The sequence below is a fragment of the Camelus dromedarius genome, chromosome 7 (assembly GCF_036321535.1).
Source record: "Camelus dromedarius isolate mCamDro1 chromosome 7, mCamDro1.pat, whole genome shotgun sequence".
NCBI classification, from domain to species: domain Eukaryota; kingdom Metazoa; phylum Chordata; class Mammalia; order Artiodactyla; family Camelidae; genus Camelus; species Camelus dromedarius.
In genome coordinates this window covers 62,252,749-62,280,626 of record NC_087442.1, presented here as the reverse complement: position 1 = coordinate 62,280,626, position 27,878 = coordinate 62,252,749, and the positions used below count along the sequence as shown (strand labels likewise).

Below are 27,878 nucleotides of genomic sequence, written 5' to 3'. Positions count from 1 at the left end.
CCTTAAAAAAAAAAAAACACCTAATCTTAAAACGATTCTTTCTTAAGGGGCTTTAAAAAAAAATACACGGAAAACTGGTGACGGCAACGATTTCAGCTCAGTTCCCACATCAGCATTATTGGGAAGTGAGGTGATTCCAGCGCCTGCTGAAGGGTGACCCTGAAGTCTCCAGAGCACCCAGGGCGAGTCAAAACTACTCTTATCAGGAGACTATGGGGAATCAAAACAAAGCCCCCTTCAATGTCACTCTTTTCAGAAAACAAAAAACAAAGAACTTAAGAGACAATGTGTAATCCAATTGTTTATACTGTGTGTAAAAAGTCATCCGGAGGAAGGGATTCCAAAATGGGAAGACCCTCCTTTAATATTGAGCAGTGTATATAAACATAATAATATACAATAACAATAGATAAAACAAGGACAACTGTAATTATTTCTGCAAGGTTGAGAGGTGAGGAAAACAAATCATTAAGGCGCCAGATTTATAAGCATATATAGCAGTTCAAGTAAACAGTACATAGGGGCTTATTCTGTGGTTGTCTGAAATGAAGGTATATTCTTTACTGTCAGATAAGAAATTCAATACGTGAACCTATTACATAAGCATTTTATATTATTCAGATTCCTTTTGTCATTACTTACTGTTCTACCTAATTCTACTTTGGTTGATGTCTGTCTAAATTTCTTGAAATTCTGCTTTATGTACTTTGATCCTTTAGTACTTAGTGCATTAAGACAGCAGTAGCAATTCTCAAAAACCATGGTTGCTATCAATTTCCTTCTTTCCCTTATATGCACACACTCCTCCCACTAAGGGTTGGAGTTTAATTCACCTTCCACTGAGTCTGAGTTTGCTGTAGTGACTTGCTTGACTAATAGAATATAGTGGAAGCAACATCCGAGACTATCAAAACTAGGTCATGAGAAGCCTGGTAGCCTGGGCCTTTCTGAAAGCTTGTTCTTGAGATGCTTCCTCTTGGAACCACGCTGCCATGCAGTGAGCAGCCCACAGAGATGTTCCAACTGACAGCCCCTGCTGAGCTCTTAGCCGAAAGCCCTGTGAGTGAGTCCTCTTGAGCATTTCAGCCTGTCAGATGACTGTGGTCCCTGCCAATGTCACGTGGAGCAGAACTGCCTAGCTGAGTCTAGTCAACTCACAGGATTGTAAGTGAGAATGACATGGTTGCTGTTTTAAGTTTTGGGGTGATAGCCTCCTCTTCATCCCTCTAATACCCTTCTCTTCATCTCATTTAACATGTTTCGCTTGGAATTCACACAAGGGGTCTAGTTCTGTCGAGGGCTATCCGATTGATACCTACTAGAAGAATGTAACCTAATGATAATGTAATGGAAAGAACAAAAAAGAACATGAACAAACGTACAATATCAAAGCAATCTTACTCATTGCTATCACCTGGCTCCAATGTACCTCTGCAGCCTCATCTTCTGCAGTACTTCCATATCCCTCACAGCTCAGCTACAGACAAGACTGCACCACGGGCTCATCATAGTCATCCGGGGGCTTTTAGAAAGACGCAGGTTTCTGGGCCTCATCTTGTCTCTACTGAATTAGATTTTCATGAGTGGGGCCCTTGGAGTTCTTTTTCTGCCTTCTTTTTTTTTTTTGGTTAAAATTCTTGAGGTAACCCTAACTTTTGGCTAGGTCTGAGTACCATTCAATTATTCAAACATATCCTCCAGCTCCAGCCTCCATGCTTTTGTTGACACTGTTCTAGTCTGGAAAGCTCCACTTTCTCCTCCACATGTAGAAATTCTGCTTATCCTGCAAAGCTCAGCTTTGATGCCATCACCTCCTTGAACCCCCTGAAAATATACCTTGTATCATAGTTCATAATATGGGTCGTTCCAGAGGACATGGACCCAATTTTATCCATTGTTATGTATGTAAATGCCCATCACAATACTGCGCACATAACAATTGGGATTTAACAAATATCAAATTAATGATTTTAAGGCAATCATTCCTAGAAGACAACTGGGCAAAATTCAACTACCAGGCAAACCCTCAAAAGACGGTACTCACTATTTTTGCTAAGAGGAGTGTCCTACTCTGGGCTGTGGTTTTTTTTGTTGTTGTTGTTACATAATCTATTTCTGCTTTACTAATATTTCTAGCTAGAGGAAGACTTCCCTATTTCTCTGATACCCTGTAAACCAAAGTACAGGGGCAAACTGTCCACCAAGTTCCAGTCCAGTGATTTATAGACATACACACACATTGTGAGATCACACATTTATCTCCTCACCTCAGTCCAAAACAGTCTAGCATCATATGAGCTGAAAAGTTTAATTTGAATATAGCATTATTTCAAGCTGGTTTCTGATTGATTGCCCATTAAAAGACAAATTAGTAGAACTATCTCCATTTTCAGTGTTTTAATCAGTGATACTTATTATAATCATCCAATAAATGTTCAGACAGCTGTAATAACAAGAATATTGATACATTTAAGAAGTTCCCTCTATTCCTTTTAAAATTTAGTTACCAAGTGAAATTAATAACGAATTTTTAGCAGATACTTTTTAAAGTGTCTATTAATAATGACATTTGATCATTCTTTTATTCTATTAATGATATATTAATTATATTAATAGCTTTCCCAATATTGTACCATCCTTTCCTTTTTGGAATAAATCATTCCTAATAATAGTTTATTATTCTTGTAATAGACTCTTGGACTCCATTTGCTAATATTTATTCAGGATATTAACTTATACTGATAAATGAGATTGATCTATAGTTTTCTTTTTCATGTAATTTTTCATGTTTTGGCATTAGGGACATGCAAGTTTTGCATCCTTTTGTATATTCTGGTATGTTATAAACAACATAAGAATAATCAGTCCCTTCAAGGGACTCACTTGCAAAACCATCTAGGGTTGGATTTTTCTTAGCATTATGTCTAACAATCTCGTGAATTTCTTCTTGGTAATTAAGTCTGTTCAGGTTTCAGCTTCTTTTTGAGTCAATTTTGATAATGATAACAAATTTCCCTACAAAAATCTTTAATCTAGATTTTAGAATGTGTTGGCTTAAATTTGTACATGGTATTTCTTCTAATTATTTTAATCTCATCTGTTTTCTTGGTTTTCTGAGGAAGAGAAAATCTGATTTTTAGTTTGTTTTCTCTTTACATCAGTCAGGTTTGTCAGGTGTTTTAGCTATATTATTAATTAAAAGAAACCGACTTCAAGACATTTCTATTTTGGGAGGATTGTTGCTTTATTTTATCATTAGTTGATTTCTACTTTTATCTTTTAAAATTCTCCCCTCCTAGTTTCTTTGTTTTTTTAAATTTATTTCTCAGTTGAAACTTCAGTAATTTATTTTCAGTTTTGATTAATTATAGAACATTTAGTTGTATATTAAATAAACCTTCCTCATTTTTGTTCAGTTTTAAATAATATGTAACTTACCTTTAATTTTCTCTTTAATCCAACAATAAAATTATTTGAAGAATTATTAGAAAAGAGTTAAAATTTCCATGTGATCAAGTTATTTACAGTTAACTTTCAATTGTTGGATTTGTAGTTTTATTGTATCATAGCCAGAGAATGCAAACTGTGGAATACCTACTTGGTAGAACTTATTGTTTTCTTTATGACTATGCACATAACTGGCTTTTGTTCTGTAGGGTGTAAGGAGAGTACTCTCTTATAAGTGGAAAGTTCTTGTCTCATACAGATCCTTACTATACTTTGTCAAACTCTGAAGAAGAACTGAGTTTTTGTTTTCCTTCCCCCAGAATCTCGTTGCACTTCTAAGGGTTTCTGCCTTACACACACTGGCCTTATGTTTTGGTATATACAATTTATTACAACAAAATATTCTTCACATAACCAGAATTTAGATGATGGTAGACATAAGATAAAAGTAAATACACAAATGCAATGGGAAAAGGATCCCATTCACACAGTAACAACAACAACAAAATGTACAATGCCAAGGAATTAAAAAAAAAAAAAGCAAGATCTATAGAAATAAAATGATATACTATTATTGAAGGTAATAAAATAAAAACTAAATAAACGGTGAGACAGACCATGACTAGGATGGGAAAAGCCATATTATAAAGGTAATCATCATTCCTGTATGAACACAAAAATTTAAGACAGACCAATGATTTGGGGAGGAACTTAACTTTGACCGTAAGGTGCCTCTGGCAGGACAACACTTAAGAAGCCAAAAATAGTTTGAGAAATAAGGATGAGGGGGATTTGTTCTTTGTAAACAAAATATATTCTAAGGTACAGCAAATAAAATAGTAGGTGATAATAGATTAAAAAAGAATAAAGTCCAGAAATAGAATAAGATATTTATATGGTGGTATTTATAAGATGTATAAGGTATTCTTATAGATGGCTGAATTTCATCTTAGAGAGAGAGAGAAAATGCATTTCAAAAATGTTAAAGCAAGACAACTGGCCATCCATTTGGAAGAAAATACGATTGATCCCTACTTTTACACCATGTATAAGAAGAAACAATATAGATTCAAAATGTAAATGTTAAGAAATTGAGCTAGAAAAATGTATTAGGTCAAATGGCGACCTGGGAGAAAAAAATCTAAAACAAATTACATCAATAAATAATACAACAGAAAAATGGATAAAAAATATGAAAAGTCAATTCAGAAGAAGAAAAAACTATCAAAGATATTCAATCTCATTAAAAGTAAGAAAGAAGAAAAGCAAGAAAGAAAGGAAAGAAGGAAGGAAGAAAGCCGTCACAATAAGGGGGGATCATTTTTGCTTGATTGTCAGAAACGAACAGAATGACACTATTCAGGATTGGTCACACAGTATGGGAAAGTTGTATGTTTTAAACTGTAAATTGGCACGACCTTCTTAGGGGACAATCTGACAGTATGTATAAAATTAATAGTGCCCATGTCCCTGAACCAGAGTTCCATTTGTGGGAATTTATTCTATAGAGATATTCAGACTAGTATACAAAGAGGTATTCACAAGGATGTTTACTTCACAATAATTCCCAGCAGGGGAATATTATTCAGCTATCAAAAAGAAAAGCTAGTTCTCATCCTGCTCACATAGAAAGATGTCTATGATACACTGTTAAGTGAATAGATAAGTTTTGGAATGGTGTGAAATATTTTTCAATTTTTATGAATAGGTTATGTGCAGATGGAAATACAATAATCATTTGTGCATACAAAAACATCTGCCAGGTTTTTCTACATAGACAGCAAGCTTTAAGTGGACAGCTGCCATGGAAACATGGCAGTGCGGGAGGCAAAGTGGAAAGGAAAGGAGGGGCTGGATGACGATTTCAGAGGCAAAAGATCAGTCAGTTGCTGTCAGTAAGCACATTTTATAGCTGAGGAAACAATTTCAGAAAGGTTGGGTAATTTGGCCCGAGTCATGGAGCCGACACGTGAAGAGCTGGGATTCTCCCCCAGGACTGTCTGATTTCAACCCTGTGCTTCTTCCTTAACACCCTGCACAGCACCTTTCATTTAGCATTCTGAACATCCACAAATCAACAGGCAAACACACAGGCTGTAATTAAAGAACCAACACTGCTGAACATCTGAAAAACTGTAAATCAATTGTACTTCAATTTAAAAAAATTAAAGTACCAACAGAAAATAAGATTTTAAATTTACTTTGAAATGTTTTTTAAAATTTTATTTTATTTTAAAAATTTTTGGTGGGGGGGAAGGTAATTAGGTTTATTTATTTATCCATTTCTTAATGGAGGTACTAGGGATTGAACCCAGGACCCTGTGCATGCTAAGCAGGCATTCTACCACTAAGCTATACCTTCCCCTCTACTTTGACACATTTTAATGAGATACTTTTTAAAGAGACTGCAAATCTCAAAAATGCAGCTACCCTTTGAGGTTAAATGATTTTCTTAAGAAAGGTTTAAGAAAAAGGTCTCTATTACTTCAAAATTCACTTCTGAACCACAACTGTGTTCTGTATAGTAGGACATCTTTCGTCAAATTCCCATTTGATAAACTTCAATGAAAATTAAGATTTAAAAATCCCTTTGGTATCCCCAAGATTTTTGGTTGGTCTAAATTACTGTAACAAAATGAGGGGAATTAGATTCATTCATTAGGTTTAGGTTTATACTCTATGTGAACTATCAGCATTTGTCTAAACAGACATCTTTTTTGGTTTAATCTTTGTGGAATCCAACATGCTTGAATTCTAAAAGAAAGGATCAATTGTACATTTCTAGTTAATTTTCTAAGAAAATAACCCCAACACTGCCTAGGGCCTACGTTTAAAATAAAAAATTACTGCCTTTTGCAATAGACATAAATCTAATAGTTGTTCCCTAATTATGTAATATTACCTCATATATCAAGACAGCTTCCCCAGTTTTAATTCGCTAATTTACATGGCTGTTCCACATTCTCTGATCCAGAGTCATTCAATCCTCACTTTAAGTCATCGTAATTTAAAATATCTCAAGTGATGATAATTTCACGGGATTTCAAATACTTTAAGTTATAAGATTTTGAGTACAAATTTCCCTGACAGTAAAATGCAAATTGTTTCCTTAGGAATTATTATTGTTATTACATTATACTTCTGCGCCTCTAAAAACTTCTGATGGAAGACTGCCTAATTTAAAGCCAGTTTAAGTCACGTGTAATCAGGTTTATTAATTTTTATTTGAAAGTTTTATAAAGAGTGGATAAAAACTGAAAAACGTTTCAAGATTTTAGTGCATGAAGTAACATGGAAAAGTTATCACCAATGCAATCAATTAACTTCTACCTACGTGTTCTCTAAGTTTAATAATTCTAAATATCCTTAAAAACAAAATACAATGGTCAACTAAAAGACATGTTGAGGGAAACAACGTACAAAGATCAATATTTAGAAATCTATGACAAAGGTGGCTTCTAGTGATAACAATGCAGTTGTCTACTGAGCACAGATAACAATAGGAACTATGGACGGAGTTTGGTGGTTGGAGCCAGCTGGAACCAAAGCAAATATGATGTTTATTACAGTTATTACATGTATTAACAGCCTCGAGAGGTGCTGAATGGATTTGGCAACAGGAGGGGGAGCGGAAGATGGGGGGGAGTTCAAGGATATTTACACAAGTGGATTTATCTGTTTAAACTGCTTTGATCTCTGTTCACAATTTTCTGAACCAGTTCAATAACAGTATAAGATAAAGTAGAGCCAAGGCCAACCCTGACTCAAAATACATGTCAGAGTAAACCACTCTTGCTTAATATTTGATTTAGCAGTCTTTTATTCATGCACCCTTCCCCCAGGACCCTGAAAACTGTAGATGTGATCTGAATCATCCTTATGCTATGGCTAACCTGCTTAAAGAGCAGAAAAGCATGGTGTGCACAGTGTGCTGGGTATCTTCCTTCTGGATGGTCTCTGTCCTCAGGGGCAGATCATTTGCCTGCAGCTTCTTACTGGGTTTGGCCAATGGGAAATCTAGGCAGGAGTCCAGAGTGAAGGAGAAGAGTGAGGCTGAGTCGTTAACTCCTTGATTTCCTCCCAGAAAGGCTGTCCAAAGCCAGCAGTGCTAGTGCTGCTGTCACAGAGTCAGTGTCCATCCGGGCGGCCCTCGACCCTCTACTCCAGGAACTGCTCCCCATCTTCCCTTCAAGCCTGGGAATGGTAACAGCTTGGCTGCAACTAAGACTGAAGTTAGTACCATCCGCTGGGCTTCCCCCAAACCCACTTCTTCGTAAATCTTGTCTCTGTAAACAAACTTTCCTTGAATTGTCTTATTTTGAGTGTGCCATCTATTTCCTGTTGGGACCCTGACTAATACATCCCGTCTGCAGATGAAGAAACAAGTGTGGGTGGCAACTTTTTCTCACTTTTCACATCTGTCAAAGAGGACATTTAGTTTAGACTGGATGATCTGGAAGGTGACCTCTGCTAGCACTCTAAGAGCCCCCAAATGATGTGGCAGAGGTAATGAAGATTTTAAAACCAAGAACTCTCTCTCTGGACATCCTTGTCTGCCGTTTGGCTTAGTGATAACTTTTAGGGTATATCAAGTGAAGTCATATCTTCTTCTGGGGCCCACTTCAACCAGTCTCAAATGTACACTTCTATAGTGACTTCTGAGAAATATGACTATAATCTTTAGTATAGCTCAGAGTTTTTATATTGTCAAAATGAAGGTTTTCTAAGCTGTGCTCTGTTTATTTGCTTCGTACCAGTATAAAACTCTCTAGTATGTACATTTTTTCCCTCCAGAAGACTACCATGGTTTTACAAAGTGAAAAATCAAAATTAGTGGTAATTTCACTGGCTTTTCCTTAAAGGGTCTCAAAATTCAGCTCTTTAAAGTTATACATTTACCCACACATCTATGGTCAATTAATCTTTGACAAAGGAGGCAAGAATATATATAAATGGAGAAAAGACAGTCTCTTCAACAAGCGATGTTGGGAAAACTGGACAGTCACATGTAAATCAATGAAGTTAGAACACTCCCTCACATCACACACAAAAATAAATTCAAAATAGTTTAAAGACTTAAATAAAAGATGTGACACCATAAACTTCCTAGAAGAGAACATAGGCAAACATTCTCTGAAATAAATTGTAGCAATATTTTCTTAGGTCAGTATTCCAAGGCAAAAGAAATAAAAGCAAAAATAAACAAATGGGACCTAATTAAACTTATAAGCTTTTGCATAGAGAAGATAACCATACACAAAACGAAAAGACAACCTATGGACTGGGAGAAAATATATGCAAATGATGCAACCGACATGGGCTTAATTTCCAAAATACACAAACAGCTTATACAACTCAGTAACAAAAAACCGAACAACCCAATCAAAAAATGGGCAGAAGACCTAAATAGACATTTTTCCAAAGAAGACATAAAGATGGTCAATAGGCACATGAAAAGATGCTCAACATTGCTAATTATTAGAGAAATGCAAATCAAAACTACAATGAGATATCACCTCATACTGGTTAGAATGGCCATCATTAAAAAGTCTATAAATAATAAATGTTGGAGAGACTGTGGAGAAAAAGGAACCCTACACTACATTGGGAATGTAGTCTGGTGCAGCCACTATGGAGAACAGTATGGAGGTTCCTTAAAAAACTAAAAACAGAGTTGCCATATGATCCAGCAATCCCACCCCTGGACATATACCAGGAAAAGATGAAAACTCTAATTTGAAAAGATTATCTGCCCCAGTGTTCATAGCAGCGCTACTTACAGTAGCCAAGACATGGACGCAACCTAAATGTCCATCGAAAGATGAATGGATAAAGACGATATGGTATGTATATACAATGGAATACTACTCAGACACAAAAAAGGAGAAAATAATGCCATTTGCAGCAACACGGATGGACCTAGAGATTATCATACTAAGTGAAGCCAGACAGAGAAAGACAAATATTATATATATTACTTACATGTGGAATCTAAAATATGAAACAAATGAACTTATTTAACAAAACAGAAACAGACTCACAGACTTTGAAAACAAACTTACAGTTACCAAAGGGGAAAGGTGGGGGAGGGATAAATTAGGAGTGTGGGATTAACAGATACAAACTACTATATATAAAATATATAAACAACAAGGTCCTAATGTATAGCATAGGGAACTATACTCAATATATTATAATAAACTATAATGGAAAAGAATATGAAAAAGAATATACATACACATATCTATCTATGTATGTATAACTGAATCATTTTGCTGTACACCAGAAACTAACACAACATTGTAAATCAACTATACTTCAACTATACTTTTAATTCTGCCCAGCAGAGTCATTATTAAGCCAGTTAAATGGAAACTATTAAAAGAGTTAAACACCAATAAAAGTTAATGCACAAAGTACTTTGCAACAAATAATAATGGAGTCATCTCAATTGGACTCATTACAACCTGAAGGACAGGAAAATGTCTTGATAGACGACAAAAAAATGGCCCAGGTCTACACAAAAATAAGGTTCTCAGCATTGAGCACTGCGCCAATAACCATTCTGGCCTCTGCTGTGATGCACCTTTTACCGGTTGGAAGGCTCTGTCCTTCCCAGGACCTGCAGCCGTTCAGACTCACCTGGGGCTACTGACTCCCACTTAGATGGGCTGATTTTCTACCACCTGGCCATTGCTTCTGTGGTCCTTTCTGTGAGACATTCTTTCCCTGAGTCTCTGCAAGTCTGAATTCTCACATAGCACTTCCTACAGGAAGCCTCTCCTGATCTCCTAGCGGGAAGCGATCACTCTTCCCTGAGCTCCCACTGCACTTCTGTAGCACTTGACCCTTTTTGTTTTCCATTATAGTCATCTGATTCACTGGCCACAGGGTATATATAGTGTTATGTGTGGAAGGTGCTCAGTAATTATCTGATGATTAGATATATGAATGAACCACAGGGAACTAACTCCCAGGGGCAGTGCTGACAGTGGACAGAGTGAATCCTCTAGACTGGAGGATATGGGGACAACAATGTCTAATAATAATTGAAGACCTTTGAGTAATCAAGAAGGAACTGGATCTGTGGAGGGAGGTGGGGCTGAACCGGATTTGATTCAGAGGATATGTAAGAAGACTCAAAAGGCAGTGGCATGGGGAAAATGAGCTGAGATGGGTGTTCCCTCCACATAGAGACAAAAGGAATTTTGGCCTCAGCAGACAGGCCTGCATAGTGTGTCCGAGGGTGTATGATAACGACCCACTGAAGGATGAATGAAGGTGAAGTTCAGGGATCTGGGCTTCCAACCTTTCATGATGAGAGTGTAACTTGTCTCTTTCTGAGCTTTATACCTTCCTCTTATTTTGTTAATTTTACATTTACCTAAAAAAGGTTTTACTCCAGACATCAAGCCTTTAAAGGTCCAAGTGCACTACAATTCAATCTACCATGTGAGTGGCTACTTTATGAAAGGTACCCTGTTTGTCCTGGACGGGCTGGTCACAAATTAGAAAAGCAGCAAGTCAAATGAGCTGGCTTAAGGAGAACTTGGTGGGGGGTGTGGCTGTGTAGCGATGTAAGTGCAGAATGCTGAGGTCCTTCCTGGTGTTCCTCCCACCTTTCCAATTAACTCTTTGGTGGTTTTTTCCCCAATCTGTCTCTTGCATAATTTTTACTCTAAGGCTATATCCTCAGGCTACTGCTTTCCTTATGTGATGCACAATTCTTGGGAACATCGTATGTGGATGACCCTCAAGTCCATACTGTACCCAGGACTCTGAAAAGTGTCTGACCAACACATACAACCATCTCCTGGACATCACCACTTAGTACTCCCATAGGTACTTCAATTTCGAAAGGTATGCATTGTCTTTCCTCTGAAACTTGCTTCTCCTCTTAGTTTCTCTCTCTCTGCAAATTCACCACCTACCCAGCTTCCCCACTCATCTCCACTATCAATGCAGGCACTGACGACTCCATGTGAGCCCATCTGCTCCTGGTGGTCACAACAGCATCCTCTGGGGGCTTTTCCTACCAGTCTGCCTCCCTTGACTCTGTCCTCTTTACTGCATCTGAAGCCGTGCTCACTTCACACCTGCTGAAAATGCTCCATTCTTTCTCTGGAGCTTTCAGGGTCAAGTTCATGTCTAGTTTACCCACAATGCCCATGTGATCTGGCTTTATCGCCTGTTCCTCCTTCACATGAAAGCTTCCTCCACCCGCCCAGAGGCTTTATGGTTGTACAAATACGCATGCTGTGTCATGCCTTGTGGCTTTCCCATATGCTGAAACCTTTCTCTGGAATGTCCTCTCATCACCCCATTCTTAATTCTTGTGAATCTTGCTCTGCCTAGTCCTCCCCAATTACATGTAATCACAGCACTTATCACACTGTATGCTGTTCACTGTATACCCACTGCCTACTAGACCCAAAGCCAGCCCTTTGAGGGTAGAGACCCTTTCTATGGGGACTTTTCATCCCCAGCACCTTGCAAAGCATTGTATGAAGCAAGCAGTAAAAAACGTATGTTCCAACAAGTGTGTGGGTGGCCGGAGGCCAGCAGAACAGAGGGTTCAGGGTTAGGAGGGGTAACCTAGGACAGGATGCAGGAGTTTCTATTATAGCATAAATGTACAGACCATGGTTCTGTCCCCATGCCCACATGAGGCTTCCTGAGAGTCCACCAACATTATCTTCCATCAACAGATGACTTTTTAATGAAGTGTGAGGACCATTTTATTTTTGGAAAATGAAGTTTTAAAATGCCTGAAGGGCCCATGTTTTCCTTCAGGCCGTATTGTTTAAATTTCATCTTGAACTTGTGAAACTTAAAATAGTCACCACTTGCTAAACGCCTATTATGTTTCAAGTAACAAACTCCTTCTCTTTTTAGAAGTACAGTATAGTGTAGTTTTGATTTTGACACTGAACAATCACACACTTGATCTCTCTCTGCCTTCACCATAGAAACCAAGCAAATATTTGGAGACATTCCTTCAACCTTCACAGATAAGTAGAAATGAAAATTATTCTGAACACAGGATATGGCAGGCTGGAGAGCTCATTGTTTCCTTTTAAAAGTTGCTCTAACACTTAAGAAGATCTACATGGCCTTTGGGAGGCCACACTATCACTCAGACTTGTAAGAGAATTTCAAAATTGACTTTACTATGAAAACAGCTGAATGTCTCTAAAGTCTATGCCTTCTTTCTCCTTGGTTACTATGTTCATTCTTACACAGGATACATGCAGAACTATTACATGAACACTTGCAAGTTATCTGCTTAGTGCAAGTGATGAGGGAAATGAAAGCATAGTTTAGAAATAAGTTCAGGCCCAAACATTCTTCAACACCTTAAAGTTCTGTGGGCTCCCCTGTCCTTAAATGGGAAGGATCTGGAGATCCTCAGCTAGAAGGAATGACCAAGGTTCCTTCTCCAGTACCCACTCCCCCGAAGTTTCTACTACACACCTCCATCTAGAAGGTTCACAGAGATGCATGCAGAAGAAGAAAACCAGCCATGCAATTTCCAACTACTCTGGGGTGACCAGAAACGAATATAAGGTCTACAGAGGATTCTGGGGCTCTCTCCATATTTTGGGTTTCAGCTATTAAACTCAAGAACTTAATAAAATACGCTTCTGAAGATTGAGCTGTTTCATGCTGTTGGTTTAGCAAGATTAAAACTGGAAACAAAAAAGGAGAAGGACATGATGGACAGAAGGACTTAGAATGCAGCATTAGGAATTTGGGTTAGACAGCAGGAAGTGTCTTCTGACAAGAAGACCTGTTGAATGTCAGATGGATTACTGGGGGACTGTGTGATCTCTTCTCTAAAAACTTTTCACCTTTATCCCGTCTGGAGGGCAAAGAAGTGGGCTAGGTAAGGAGGGATAGGAAACACCCGGAGAGCACAGAAGACATGAAGTGCTGTGCTGGATTGGCTTCATCGTTCCCTTACACCATCCTCAGTTTGGTGGTATGAAGTGGGTATTTATTTGTAAAGACAGGGAAACTGAGACTCACTTGAGAAGTGAAGCAACTTGCCCAGGACCAGTCAGTCAGTAAATGGCAGAACCAAGACTTGAAACAGGGTTTATCTGACTCAGGTACACTCTCCCCACTGTGGACACTGAATGACCTTGGTCTTTTCTTCGTGGGGGATGAGGGGGGAGGAGTGTCTTCGGTTTAATTACAATTTTAAATGCCTGTATTTCTAAAGCCATCATTTCCACAGAAATGTAAGTTTAACAGAAAAGCTGACAAGTACAAAAAAAAAGGTTTTTCCAGGAAAATGACATCACAGAGGATCTCACCAAGATGGCTACTGGTTGAGGGCTCAGGGATGTGGAAAGGGCTAGAGTGAAGGGCCGGGGTTGGGGAGCCAGGGGTGAGGGACTGGGGGTAGGGGGCCAGGGGTTGGGGGGTCGGTCAGGAAGGTATTCCTACCCACAATGCTCTGGTGCTGTGTGATCGCTGACGGCTTGTTCCATGCTGTCCTCCCGGAACATTCCTTCTTTGGGGACCATGGCAAAGTCCTTCCTCCCAAACTTGTTCTCCTTTTGTATTCCCTACCTCTGCAGATGAAACCACCATTTAACCAGTTCCCCAAGTTATTGACTCTTCCTCAAACTCACTTCTCATCCATTTATGCAGACACATGAAAAGAGGGTGCCTTTCTCACTTGACAAAAGAGCAAACTGCACAGAGGTCTAGAGTCATGGACTTAGAAGAATGAAAAATACACAGTTTGGAGAATCTGAATACTATTATCCACCAATTTATAACATTGATCTCAAGTGAAAAAAAAAAATTCACATCCCTGCACATTAAGACATTTTTGGTTTGCGGACTCACTGTAGTTGTATGGACGTGATGACATCATTCTGGATTTTACTCTGATTTTGAAGTTACCAAAAAAGAAGAAAGTCTGATAGGCAACATGTGTCCTAGCCCTTTATTCTTCCCTTCTTTCTTTCATAGATTTTATTCATTTTAATTCTTCTCTTTCTTTTATTTGATTTTCCCCTTCTTTCTTTTATAAAACACCTTTCTATACCTACAGAATTTTTAACATTTTTATATCTTTTCTGAGAGGAGGGGAAGAAAAGGATCATCAAAAGGGAATGTAGCTCTGCTAATCAGACAATTATAAAACATATAAACTCATTTACTGTTGATGAGCTTCAGTGCTTCTCTTAAAATTGTCTCAGTTTCTAGGAAGAACCACACTAATACTGAGGACTCTACGAGTATTTCTAGGTACATCCGCTATCAGGAGAGGTACATGTGTGAATGTAAAAACCAGCGGAAGGCTCCTCACCTAGGCTCAGGAGCTCATGCTGCACATGCGTTCGTGGCAGTGTGGTCGCTGCCTGCAAACGCTGCTTGAAAGGAAAAGTAAGCCTCCAGTTTGGGTATAACTTGGCTTTTACCTCAGAGCTAATTCAAAGAAAGACTACTTTTCCATTTACAAACATTTCAAAGAATACTGCTGCTTTCTAGAAATCTGTGACAGGTTGCTTCTTTTATCCTTGAAACTGCTAGGGCTTTGATAAATGGTCTAAGGAGTGATCACAATGATATCTAAGGAAACATGCAGGTTACATAAAATACTTTAATTATTCCAAGGGAGGAGAGGCTCCTTGCTCTGCACTGCCACAGCGCACCTCTCTTATAGCCCCTGCTGCTGTGTGGTGTGACCAAAAGAATCTGCCCCCAACTGTCACCCCCACCAGACTCAGTGGCAGCACTGGGCTTTAATTATCTTTGGATCTCCAAGGCCTGGCATGGTGTCTGGCATACACCAGGCACTTAATGACTGTTGGTTACATGTATGATGAAGAGGTTCTTACAAATTTACTCCCAAACTACAAAAATAAAACAAAACCAGGGAGAGAAAAAATACACCTGTCTTTAGATTACTCTGAAGGTACAAAAGGTGTTTCAGATTCATAAATATGGCAAAAGAATCAAATTTATGCATCATACCTTAGGGGAAATTTTTTTTAGCTACCTACTGCCATCCTCTCTCTCGCTCGCTCCCTCCCTCCCTCTCCTCCACCCCTCTCCTGCCTTACATATGTATAAACCTAGGTAACCACCACTCAGGCCAAGATATAGAATATTTACATCACCATGGAAGGCCCTCTTGTGACTTTCCTAGTCAATACTGTTCCTGTACCACTATTCTGACTGTTATCATCAGGGATTGATGTTGCAGGCTCTTCTTGAAAATCATATGAAAGGAATCATGCAGTTTTTGTGTTTGGCTTTTTTTGCTCAACTTAATATGTAAGCTGTCTTACTAACAACCTGTTGTTAATATTAGTAGTTTGTTGTTCATATCAGTAGTTTGTTCCCTGTCATTGCTGTGTAATATTCCACTGTGTCAACAATATGCCAGAATTTATTTAGCCTTTTTTTTTTTTCCCCTGTTGGTGGTGTTTCTAGTTCTTGGCCATGGTGAATGAACATTCTGTGATGAGCATTTCTGTGCAAGTCTCTTATTGGACACAGGCACTTATTTCTCTTGCATATGTTTAGTGGGTACTACAAAATAGTTTTTCCAAGTATAGTAGCTGACCCATTTTGTACTCCCACTAGGAATGCATAAGAGTTCCAGCTTCTCCGTATCTTTGCCACTACTTGATATTCCCAATCAGTCTAGTGTGCAGTGGTTAATTCTTGTATTTTTGACTGACCAATTTATAAGAATATAAGGTTCCAAAAAAGATAACACAGTCTGGATTTATTAAAGCACGAACAGGACTCTTAGCACTGACAGAATAAATAATGATACCTATCATCTGTGTATAGATGTCTGACTCAATAGTTTAAGACAATTTTTTAAATGTTAGGTTCTCTTTTCACTTTTGCTCCCACTACATCTGACTTTTGGCAAATTCCCAGCTCTTTCAGCATCTGTTTGTCCTTCTCTGGAGATGTGTAGACTATTTATATAGAGTTCTTAGACAATTTGGGTATCGAACAAGGAAACTAAACAGAAAAGTATTTTGAAATGTTTCTGCCAACATTCTAAGTTAAAATATTAATAACGTAAAAGTTGTAGAAGTCGTTGGATGGTGGTTTTTACTAGATTTCCTCTATAAACAAAATTCTGAAACATTATCATAAACTGATGTACAGAGGCATACCTGTCAACATATAATCCTGCAGCCTAGTTAAGAGGCAAATCCCAAGCTACCAGCCCCTGTTGCCACATGTCCCTCTGAAGAGCTCATGTAGCCATGTCTCCATCTGCAGAAAGCCTGCATTCACATTCACCCAGGCACGAAATTTCAACATGGGGAAGCGTGGCGACTATTCTTGGGGTGAGGGGAATGCTGCAGGACAATAATCAGTATGCATGTGGTACCATTTTCCTTTGCTTAGAAACTCTGAACAACTGTAGAAATTATTTTCTTCACTTAGTGGATAAACATTTGCAGAGTGCTACTTGCTGGCAGGCACTCCATGCCAGTGCACAAACCTCAGTTCCTGCACACTGATGGGGCTTATAGTCCGACTGACTGCAAAAGTGCAGCAGGAAAGATGGGAAGGAATGCTATGACTCAACCCTGAACGGTAAGCTTATTGAAGCAAACATACAGAATCTGCAACATTCTACATTTGACTTCAAAAAGAAACACATTCAAATCATTCCATCAATAGCTCCTATTAACAAAGACATTTCCAAGAAGGGATGAATATTAGTAGTATTTTGGGAGGAAATGTGGGAGGAACCCATTGGACTATATGGTAAGTCCTGATCGTCTATACGCCTGTTTCCCAAATGGAATTTAGAGGACAATAATGCCCAGAGATGTTTCATGAAAACTGGGTCTAAATCAAACACATTTGGGAATATGCTGAGTCCATTCTCTTGAAATTCACATTTTCACCCTGACATATTAAAAGATCTGAGAAGTTCTACAGTTAAAAAAGAAGCCTATTTAATTCAACATTTACCAAATATTGTCCATGGAATGATCCCCCCCCCATATAATACCTATTATCATCTTACAGAAAGTGTTCCTTGGAAAATGCTTTGAAAAGCAATAGTCTATGACAACGTACAGGATTAGGAGCATCAAAAAACACAAACTGAATATATGGTTGCATGCAACTTAACATTCTTAGCTAACGCCAGCCTGAAAAATAAGAGCTGATGTATCTTGCGTTAAGCAAGCAACGTAAATGAAAATCTGGTTTTGCACTGAAAATGAAAGTACAAAATGAAACAAAAGTTGACAAGATAACCTTCAATGCTTTGGTATAACCATTATCACACGGACTACCACTATGTCATAGTACAGATGGAGGCGATGAAGAGCTCTGGCTGTGTCTGTATAAACTATACGATTTCTGTTAGTTCAAATACGCTCACATTTAGGAAGTGGGTTTTCTGAATAAATTATTTACTTTCAATTACCTTTTAATGGTAAAAGAAGAATGCAGAAAAAATTCTGGTTGCTTAAGCTTTCCGGCTGTCTGTATACCATTTGGGAAGAAGTTCACAGGAGAATAATGTTGCAGTTCACCAACATTCACTGAGCAACGTACCATGACAGGGACTGAGGCTATAAAGACAAATACCAGACAATGCCTATTCTGGAGGAGTTCACAGTCCAGCGAGGCAAATATGACAAGAAGTAACTGTAATACAGTGTGGCTGGAACTACAATAAGGCATGGAGACAGTGCTATGGAGACATAGATGACTTCATTAAACAGAATGGGTGATTTACTACTCCTACAATAAGGTCTGTATACAATAAAAATGTGACTTCAATCAAGAAATTAATAAATACTTATTGAGCATCTATTACATCCTATAAATCTGCATGCCAAATTTACTTCAATGTCAAATTACTACTAATCTCATAGAATTTCACATTGTTCTCAAAAGGAATATAGAATATCTCTCAGATTCTGGGGCGATTTTATATCCAGAATTAAAGGGAGCCAAACTAAAGTATAATTTTACACTTTGGAAAAAATCTAAGGCAAAGAACAACATATGCAAGCAATCCCTGGGATCTGTTATCAGAAATATACGAACTACGTTCATTCATTTCATAGTTAGAGCCAGCAGAGGGAGTAAACCTCTGCAGAGAAAAGACTCAAGTATATAGGGAGAAACATAAGGCTTGAGATGTAAAGAAAGCCTTTGACATAAAAAGAAAACCTGGGTGCAGAGACACATATATCAAATATGGGGAAGTAATTTAGCTACATTTTTAAAATTCCTGAAATATAATACAAGAGGTTAATAAGTAATCATTGAATAAGCTGAAGGATGTCACCCTATTACTATAATAAGGCTTAGAAGACTGAAAGTATGAACCTCCCACCAGAAATCCTTGGCAATCAGAAACTCCTGTAGAACATATTTTGCAGCAAAATCTAACTACTTGACATGACTAGGAAGGACCTTCAGTAGCGTATTTGCTAATGAGCCAGAGCTCCTGTCTGCTTAGTCTCATTCCAAAGATAAGTCCATAGAAACCAACCGCAGTACATTTCTGCCTTAATTTCTAAGAGTAAGAAGCTGCTACCTGTAAAGAGAAGGGAAGCTTCCACCTTGAGATCCTCAAATCCCTCGTAACTGTTACTAGAAATTCATTTTTTAGTAGAGCTACAAGCCTTTCTATGATTTTTCTCATGGGGAGTCTTGTGAGGAAGAAAGCTTTATTATTGAAAACCAAGCAATTTTACCCAGTTTCATCTCTGGCATATCTGTATTTTTCATCATTGCTCCTTACAGGGTATCTCTCATGCCTTTTCAGTGGGAATTTTTACCACATTCACCACCTTCTACCAGACTATAAAGCTCTCAAGCGTAATCTGTGTCTCCTAACATTGCAGTCCCCCACCACTTAGCACTCAACGCCTTACACAGCAGTCATGTGCACACAGTGTCTGTGGAGAACGACTTACAGGAGTATTGAAAATTATAATAGTAATGTGTTTTGCCCAGTCCCAAACTCTTGCTTGCAGGGTATATTTTCTCCATTCTGTTGCTTGCGTGAGAACACAGATAAGGGATGTCTGGTTTTCTTACCCAGGTTAGTGGAAAGAGACACACATACAGAGAAATGGGGGTGCCTGGGCCTAAGACCTGGGAATGGGCTGGGCTCATGGGAGGAGCCCTGAAGCTCCGGGCTGTCCCATCAGCACTCCCACCTATTCTATCAGATCCGGTCTCATATGCCGCCGAGTTCTTTCAAAAGCTCTACTAGCCAGGAGCAGAGCTAACTGCTGTATTCCACAACTGAATGCTCTTTTTTCTTGATTAGCTTTGCCAGGAGATTGTCTTTGTGAAGGATCAACTCTTAAGTTTATTTTTCCATTTACTCTTTTTGTTTCCTAATTAATTTATATTTCTTGATTTACTTATAGGTATTTTTCTAATTAATTAATTGTTATGTACTTCAACAATGTTTTTATTTTTCATAATGAGTATACATAATGTTTGTCTTTAAAAGGCAATAAATTCAGTAGATGCTTGTTGGAAAAGAATTCTCTTTCTTTTATGGCCCTCGGATTGAATATAAAGGCTTTTACCTTTATATTTAATCTTTCTTATCTAGCCATAAAAGCATTTACTGCTCTCAGTTAGCCTCAGAGTATAGCTTTGGTTATATTATCAGCTTTGATGTAGAGTTCACTGTAGTAATGTGCTTACTTGATGACATGTTAAACAGGCAAGAGAAAAAGAGGATTCCATAGAAATTGAGAGAAAATATCACAGTAACACTGAGGTGTGACAAGCTGAAGCTGAACATATGAAATGCCAGCCACCAGATGCCCTGGGAGCAAGGAGAGACCAAGACTTTGTGCTACTTCCTGCTCAGTGTACAAAACGTCTGCTTATAACCACTTACTCCGACTTCCGCCTGCTGAGGTACACCCATGATGTACGTATCAGCCATTTATTAATCCCATCTCTTGTCATCAGTGAACTGATCAGTTCAGTCAGTTCCACAAGACTTGACGGAGTAAGAGAGTCCTGGGTCGAGGTTTGGAGATCTGGGTTTTAGTTCCAGACATACCACTCAATAACCTTCATGTCTTGCAAAAAAGTTCATTTTATATCATTGGGTCCCAGTTTCCCTGACTATAAAATTTAGAGGTCATATCAGATGATTTCCAAAGTCCTTGCAGTCCTAGAATCCAGTAATCAAGAATAAATAAATTTTCCATGGTCAGTGACACAACTGGACATTGTACCGTGTGCCCATACATCTAAGTCAGTAACGCTGTTCACAGAACCTTCACATTTAGAGAAACGGAACTTTGATCAAGAAGAAAACGTAAGGGACATTCATGAGTACACAACAGAGTTTGTGATTCTATAAAGCAAAACTGGAATTCCAGAAGAGACTGTGAAGAACCTCTGAGAGTCATTTCGGCTGAGAGGCAAAGGCATCTCTTACCCACTGCAGCTAGAGGCTAGGGGAGAGTCACGCCTGCATGTCTGTGCAATGTGGCAGGGGCTGTTGTCCGTCTTTTCAGAATCGAGCATCGTTATCCAAAAAGGAATGTATAGTGACTGACCTTTCTGTAGGGAAGCATCCAAGTTTCTTACAAAATATGCTCATAGTAGCCATTTCAGAAGAAAAGGGTAAGATTTTATAGGCTTGCCCCTGCGGTATGGAGTATAATTTTTCTGCTCCGACCTATTATAACACATGGGTTGATCAAAATGAATTCTTTAGAAATCACCGAAAAGAAAAACCATTACATTAGATGACTGAAATTACATGAAATAACTTAAAATAGATGGAAGGATATTAACTCCCACCCCCGAAAAGATATTAAAATATTCAGGAGGGAGAAATTTAAGCTACATATAATATCTCTGGAAATTCCTTTCTGTTTTCATGCAGCGGCATCAATGAAGGTTATTTATAAGTCATGTGGATAAGAGACTTGCGAATAACCAGGTATAAATCGCAGAATAAATATACGAATCACCTTGGTTTCTTTTCAGCATCACCAAATAACAATGATCCTAGGACTAAGACAACTTTATTTAAATAGTAATTTTTTAAAAACCCCAACAACTTCTTTATGGGTGATTAAAGAACTCTGAGTTTTAAAAAAGAAAACCACGAAGCAATGCTCAAGGTAGTAAGTGCTTTCATGTTACTAGTTCTCGTATCCGAGGGCACTGGATCGAGCTAAAGGACAAAGAGATAAGAGCAATATTGCTAGTTACTAACAAATGGCAGATAAAAGAGCTCTTCTGGGTTCTGATTAAGTGACAGCATTCTACACATTCTTTTGACTTGAGAAAGTCAGACTAAGAGCAGCAGCTAAGTTCCATGTGAAGCATCGCTAAATAAGCATATCTGCAGGCTTCCACATTCCAGCGGGACAGGACTCCTCTCCTCTCCCCCTCCCCAACTGAAACGTGTTCTCTGTGCTCTCAGCAAGAACGCGCCTTTGCTTCAGCTTCCATTTAGAAAAAAAAAAAGCATAAATGTATATGCTGAAAGCACAGAGAAGTTTTGTGCTGTGGGACGTGGTGGCCGGGAGCCAATGTTTACAATCCCCTGGGTGGGAAAGGCAGGGTGAAAGGCTCAGGACGGCAGGCTTTAAAAGTCTTTGCTGTTGCCGCCAGTGACCTTCGCCTCTGTTTTCAAAGCAGCTCTCAGGTTAACCCCTTGGATTCTGTGTGCACTGGTGCTGCACAAAGGAAATACCTTTCTTTGAAGGACACCTCTCTCACGCACATCGGTTTCTGATTTCAGTCGGAGCAGCTCAGAAACACTGGATTAAGAAGCATGTGTTCAATCTGCTATCAGACCCATGGGCGCTTCAGGGGTATTGGATCTGGATTTCGATGTGTGCTGTGTTCTACAAAGTGAAAGTTTCCAGCTTCAGGCAATGGACTCAAGCTTACAAACCAGGGGATTGTGAAACATGAGCATATTTGGTCTCCCGGGGAGAAGGAAGCATCCAATTTATGCAGAAATGCTCTTTTCCCAGCTAGCCAATGAGAGGCGAGGCTCTGAGAGTGGGGCTTCCTATAGGGATCTCCGGACTGGAAGAATGGTGCTTAAAATTAAAGACAGGCTAAACTGCTAACAGCCCAACTTAAAAAGCAGCTGAAGAGAAAAAGCCAATTGTAGAAATGAAAAGGGAATTTTCCAGTCTTAAGTTAAAGCTGGCCACATTCAACTTATTATTACAGTTGTTACTGTTTTGGTGGAGGAGAATTAATGATCTTTTATTCCTAGTGCTAAGATGTAAAGATCCCATAAAAAAACTTACCACATATGTGTACGTTTTATTACAGTCTTTCCTAAATGACTCAGAAGATGTTATTCAATAGTAATACTACTTAAGGCCTTCAAATGTTTTGAGGACATAAGATCTACTTTGAGAAAAACTTGTCTGATGTCAAGGGCTCAAGTCTATTTTAACAAATGCTTTGGTCTATGGGAAGTTTTGTGGATTTAAAAATGTTTGGGGCCTATACATTGATCAATATTAATACTGTTTTCCCTTTATTGAATGGACAGCACACTGAATTCCTGGGGTGTTGAAACAAACTGTGCAATTCTAATATCCAGAGTTATGAATCCCTAACACATGTTTAAGGTTAAGGGTTAAGACTCCTGGAGATGAAAGTGAAAAATAACAAACACCAGAAAATGTAATTGAACTGCACAAAAACGTTATTAAAATAAGTCTGATGAAAATCATTCTATCAAATGTAAGACAGTAATAAGAGGATTTTCTCTTAACACTGGGAGATGAAGTCATGGCCTCCGTGTTACCAGGCAGCTGTCGAGAACATCATAAAGCATGCATATCCTGTATTTGGAAGTCCATCTCCAGAAGAATGACACTATTTGAGAATACTGTTCTTCAGCTTTTCTCAACTAATTACTGGGACTTTATAAATCCTTCTGAAAATAGGTACTAAAATTTCAGCTTCTCTAAGAATGTTTAAGAGTAATCAAAACCACTATCTTGGCTTTCATTACAGACCAAACAACCTGTTCCTTGCTATCTATTGTAGAAGTCAACGGTGATTAAGAAAATGCATTTAAGTCTAATGCAGACACTGACTAGAAATAATATTTTGAGAAGCTAAAAGAAACCTCAGAGCTTCACAACAGAGATGTAATAGTAGCCAAAGTTTATCGTGGGTTTTCCGTATGTCTGGCACTTCACTAAGAACTTAACAAATTTTATGTCATTTTTAAATCCTGTAATAACTTGTGAGGTAGGCACTGCATTTTTCACCCATATTCTAGGTAGGAAACTGATGGTCAGAACATGTTTAAAGACTATAGCTAGCCACAGGCTGGCGCTGGAACTCAAACGCAGTGCCACTCCAAAGGCTGCAGGTGTAACCACTGGGCAGGACAGCCATACAGGCAGACAGGTCACTACCACTGCAGAAGAAGTTCCCACGCACATACTTTAGAGCTCTAACGGTTTGGTATACATTATAAGTATTATTGTTGGGGACCCCAAGGCTTATCAATCCTTCAAGAAGGGAGGTGCATTCAGTTAGAGATTTTTCATTTTATTACTCAATTAAAACAGTAACATACTATTTCTGAGGTCACAAAACTGCCATACTTTTTTCTGTGATAGATTTATGACTATTTACATATTACTTTTGCATTCTAAATGGATACTAAAAGCAGCAGAGGGGATTGTCCCTATCACAGATTTTCATGTTTTATAAACCAGTGGGGGAATATTTTATCTGCAGGCCACAAGATCTCATCATGCCCTGTCTGGAGCCCCCCCTACTCCCATCCCAAGTTTTTAAGACATTGTTTCTTGTTTGCCTCCATAAGCCAATCTTGTCTTTAAAAAAAAAATTTTCAAATCAAAGAAATAATTGTTGCCATCTTTTATACAGTGATGACACGTCACTTAAAAGAAGTTTTTGGCTTAGATTTGGGTTTAGAAGCAGCTCCTCTATGACGAAGGACATAACAGCTCTCTATGAACTTTAATTATTGCAATATAATTATTAGGAACAACCAGTTACAAACTGAGCTTCTCCACACACAGCATAAAGTTAAAACTGTACAAATGAAGCCAAAATATGCACAGCTAAAAGGAATGTTACGGGGGGGCCTCTCGTAGTGAACAAAGCAAGCTCAGTTTGGCTCTTTTTCCCTCGCGCTACCACATCCGCACATCGTTAGTTGGAAAATTCCTGATATATGCTGTAATTTTTTTGTGCTTTTTTTCCCCCCAGTACACTCGGGGCTTTAATGTCCAGATGCCATTTTCCCCCTTATCTGTCCCTGTTTGGGGCTCTGCCAGCTATGGTCAACAATTAATACAGCCGGAGAAAAAATACAGTACACTCCCTGGCAACTGGTACAGCCTCGCAGGAAATACCAAATAAAAACTTGATTATGTATTGTTTAACCATTTTGTTTGCCTGCAGGCCACCCCGTCGCAGGAGTAATTCAGACGAGCCGGCCTCATCTGATGGTCTGTGCGCTGCACCAGTGTTCCCAGAGTCTGTCACGCACAATCACTGGCTTCAGCCTGTGGCCCTCTAAGTGAAAGGAGCAGATTTGTGGCAGCTTTCCAACCTGCATTCCTTTTAATTAGTCAACTTGTGGCCCAATGTTATAACAGATAAGTAACCTCTTAATATTCATGTAATTAATTAATTTTTTTCCTCATTCGCTTATAAGCCTTTGCAAGGGGCAAAGAGAGCTTTTTCCTATATGGGCTCTGGTTTATGAAATAAGCATGTTACTATTACAAAGAACACTGGAGCCCATGTTTCAGTGATTCTCCATGAGGACAGTTCCAGAAACCGCACTGTGCTCACACCTATATTTTAAGCATACTATTTCTACGTTTTAAATAGTAACTGAAATCTTCCTTGTGTATAAACTTGATATAGACAAGATGAATGATTCTGCCAGCTTCAACTGGGCTGGGAAGCCTCCCTTCCATTTTAACCGATAAACTAGTTTTCCATCAGAAGATAGAAAGCTTATGCTTGTTTAAGATCCCTTGCAAAGCAAGGCTGACATTTAAAGTGGCCAGCAGTTCTCAAAGTACTAGGAAGCCTGTCTGCTCTAGATCTGGAATAAGTCAATAATTAAATTGCTGATGCTGTTAGCGATCCACACATGATGAACCCTTAAAAAGATCATTGCTTCCTATAAATACTCGTCATGTCCATGGTAACAGGAATGAGAATGGCTTTCAAAGCTCAATATTTGAGCTCTTTCACCTATTTAAGTTTCTCAATTAAATCAAATTCTCCCCTAAAGGCAGTAGTAACATTTTTACCTCTGTTAGATCTTCATGGACAAAATACACGTGGGTGAAATACAGATACATCTGTACTACCTCATATACTCTTAAGCTTCACTTCTCATGCAGCTTATGAGACAGTTACAACATCACTTCAACGATTCATTCATTTACTCATTCATTCATATATACACTATTGTGCCTACTATGTGACAAGCACTGGCTCTCAGCTATAAAGATGACATGAAGATGACTAAAGACACCGCAAATGCACTTGAAAGCTCGCAGTTGAGCAAGGGAGGCAGACATGTAACTACCAGTTGCAGAAGCTCCTGTGCCAGGAAGAGGTACATGATTTAGGAGCGTTTATTCAAATCCTGGCTCCTGTTTTGTGAGCTCTATCACCCTGGCTAAATATATTAGCCTCCTCATGCCTTTGTTTCCTCCCCTGCAAAATGGGGAAGTCATAGAACCTATTTCATAGAACAGTTGGAGAATTACATGATATGTCTATAAAGTACTCTGCAGGTGCTAGTTCTGGAAGTTTTGCCTATCAGCAAATGTTATATCTACACCGACTCAACAAAGGAGGGAAGGATGCAGGGCAGGGGTGTGTAGTGTTAGAGGCTTCAGAGAGGAGGTGCAAAGGCATGACTGGCAGAGAGAGCAGCTGGAGCAGGAAGGCTGAGGAGCATGAAACGGCATGGACCAGATCACAAAGAACGGTCTAAGTGCCATTTGTTGGAGCCTAGACTTTATCCCAAGGGGAATGGGAGGCACTGAGGAGTTTTACATAGGGAATGCATGTCAGATCTGCATTTCTGAGACTGAATGTTCTGGTGACTGTGGAGGATGAAACTGGAGATGATCCTTGAGGCAGAGAGTTCAATCAAAAGGTTGCTATGATCCAGCGGCATTGGGAGGAGGACCCACAGACTACCGTAGTGAAGGGAAGGGATGAATCAAGTGGAGCAGAAAGGGAGAGAAAGGAAATAGAGGGTAAGTCCCAGGTTTCTGGCCTGGGTGACAGGGTAGACGGTAGGCCATTGACCAGAATGGGGACCCAGAAGGGAAATGACAGGTAGGCTTGCTGCTTGTGAAGACATCCACTTGGACACACGGGCCTGGGGCTCAGGGGAGTGGACCAAGTTGGAAAGATGAGCTCTCTTCCTCCAGAAGTAGAGGAGGTTGCTGAGCCAGGGAGCACACAAAGGGTTGAACCCAGAGGGAAGACAGAGGAAGGCACTCTGTGAAGGAGTAAGGTAGGTAGGATGGAAAGCAGGAAACTGGTGTCACAGAAGCCAAGGTAGACATTTACAAGTAATAAAGAAGAGAGAGGCAGACGTGTACCAGAAGATGCTAAGCGAGGTGAGGGCTTTAGAACATCTACTACAGTAACATGGGGGGAGAAGGCTGCCTGTATGAATGTGAAGGGTTAACAGCACCCCAAAAGGTGGCCAATCCAGTGTCTCCTGACATGAGGGAAAGTGTGATGGGGTGGAGGAGTGGAGGGTTAGTCAACTGTATTTAGAACAGCTTAGTTCTGCAATTAAAAAAAGAGACCATATGTACACATTGCTGGGGCCTTTCCCATGGCCTTGGGTGTGTGTGTGTGTGTGTCTGCAAGTGAGGGGCTCTGGAACTTAAAACCCATTAGGCACAGTAAGTCCACTTCTGATCATAAATAATTCCAGCTGAGCCTCCTTTAGTAATGAGTAATAACAGATTTTTTAAAAAAGTCTCTTTATGCTACATAATAATGATACTACTAATCATTTCACACACATACTGCAAATTTCAGAATGGGCAAAAGCACATTTTAAATGACCTCGTTTATCATCACAGTATCATTTATAGTTAAGCAATTAAGGCACAAAACAAGTAGTCTCAATTGTCTGAATAAAAACGTCCCATTTTTATGACATGAATGTGTCATGAAAAGAGTATGTGTTGACTGTGTGAGGATGTACACAAGGAACTAATATTTTAACATCTTGTTTATCTGGGAAGATGAATGAAGACTTAGATAAATAAAATTTCCCAGATTACTGAAGTTTCTCTCTTCAAGCTCTGAAAGTATATTACTTTAATCATTTAAATTTTTCCTTGTTTATGTCCTATTATCAATTGTCTTTTTTCCTGCTGTTACTGCTGCCTTGTTTT

General features: G+C 39.0%; 1 protein-coding gene across 3 annotated transcripts in view; it reads right to left on the bottom strand.

Annotated features, from left to right (window-relative positions):
- The window catches only part of CDK6 (cyclin dependent kinase 6), a 215,840-nt gene that overhangs the window by 63,125 nt on the left and 124,837 nt on the right, over positions 1–27,878 (bottom strand). The gene's annotated exons all lie outside the window — the stretch shown is intronic.